This window comes from Chrysoperla carnea (genome assembly GCF_905475395.1).
Source record: "Chrysoperla carnea chromosome X unlocalized genomic scaffold, inChrCarn1.1 SUPER_X_unloc_67, whole genome shotgun sequence".
Classification (NCBI taxonomy): domain Eukaryota; kingdom Metazoa; phylum Arthropoda; class Insecta; order Neuroptera; family Chrysopidae; genus Chrysoperla; species Chrysoperla carnea.
In genome coordinates this window covers 17501-19065 of record NW_025408197.1, presented here as the reverse complement: position 1 = coordinate 19065, position 1565 = coordinate 17501, and the positions used below count along the sequence as shown (strand labels likewise).

At 14.4% G+C, this 1565-nt stretch overlaps 1 non-coding gene across 1 annotated transcript; it reads right to left on the bottom strand.

The window, feature by feature from the left end:
- Nucleotides 1-604: 604 nt before the first annotated feature.
- On the bottom strand, nt 605-759 carry LOC123304565. Its single transcript, XR_006536575.1, has one exon. It is a non-coding gene; the product is annotated as a 5.8S ribosomal RNA (ribosomal RNA).
- Nucleotides 760-1565: the final 806 nt, after the last annotated feature.

Genomic DNA, 1565 nt, shown 5'->3' with positions numbered 1-1565 from the left:
TTTTTTTATATATTATGTTTTTGTTATATTTTATAAGTAAACAATTTTCTTAATTATTCATACTCAAATTTTTTTAATATTATTATATAATATTATTTTTATATTTATCTAAAGAGAAGAAAATAAAAAATAAATAATTATATATATTAATTTTTTTCGAGTATATTGAAAATTTTATTACAAATAAAATATTCCATAACAAAATATTAATATATAATATTTTTGTTTATTCTTCTTTATTTAATATTTTAAAAATATATTATTAATATCATTTATTATTAATATTATTATTAACATAAAGTTTTATAATATTATATATAAATGATAAAAAATAATATTGATATATTAATTTAAAAATGTCGACAAATAATAAAAAATATATAAATTTTAAATGCTATTAAAAACATTTTATATTTATTTTTTTCTTATATTTGGCGTAAAACATTCATATATAAATAATTTTACATTTCTTTTATAAAAATTTTATTTATCAATTTAATTAAATATGAAAAAATAAATTTTCTTTTTTAATTATTGATAAATTTCTTTTTCATAAAAAAAATTTTATGTAAAATAATCTTTTATTATATTAATATAATGTATACGACCCTCAGCCAGATGTGGTCCGGGAACAGTATCCAAGGACCGCAATGTGCGTTCGAAATGTCAATGTTCATGTGTCCTGCAGTTCACAAGTTGACGCGCAATTAGCTGCGTTCTTCATCGACCCACGAGCCAAGTGATCCACCGTCCAGGGTAATCTTTTTAAATTTTAAATGTAAGTATTATTATTAATAATAATCTTTATTTTTAATATAAAAAATAAAATTATTAATTTATATATCTTTATAAATTCTTTTAAAATAAAAAAATTTTTCTAGAATATAAATTATATATTTTATTTTAAATATATATATATATAAATTAAAGATATTATGGTATTAATAAATATATACATAACATTTTTGATATTTTTGTTAGTGCTAGCTAGATATAATAATTAATATTTGGTATATTTTATAGAAATGTATTTATTTTTTTTTTATAAATTATTTTCTACATAAAAATATATATAATATTAATATGGTACAAAACAAATGGGTTTGTTTTTTAACATAATAACTTTTAATAAAAAAAAAGAAATATCAAGACAAAACATAAAGAAATTTAAATTTGAAATAAATTTTATTCTTTAAAAAAATTTTATCTTGTGTTTTCTTTATTTTTATTATATAACATAGAAAAATAAAAATATAGATTATATCAATTATAATCTTATTTTATTTTTCTTAATAGAGATTATATACATATAAACAAATAATTTCAATATATTCTATTTTTAATTTCACTTTTTTATAAGAGAAATTATTTATAGATTTTATTAATAATTATTGTTTAATAATAATAATAATATTGAATATAAAAATATTTTATATGTAACAAATATATTATTAATATTTATATAATATTCTCTATATTATATGTATAGATATATTATGTGTATAAAAAAAGTTTGGCGTATTACTTTAATATGATATCATAACCAAAATAAATCTCTTTTAACA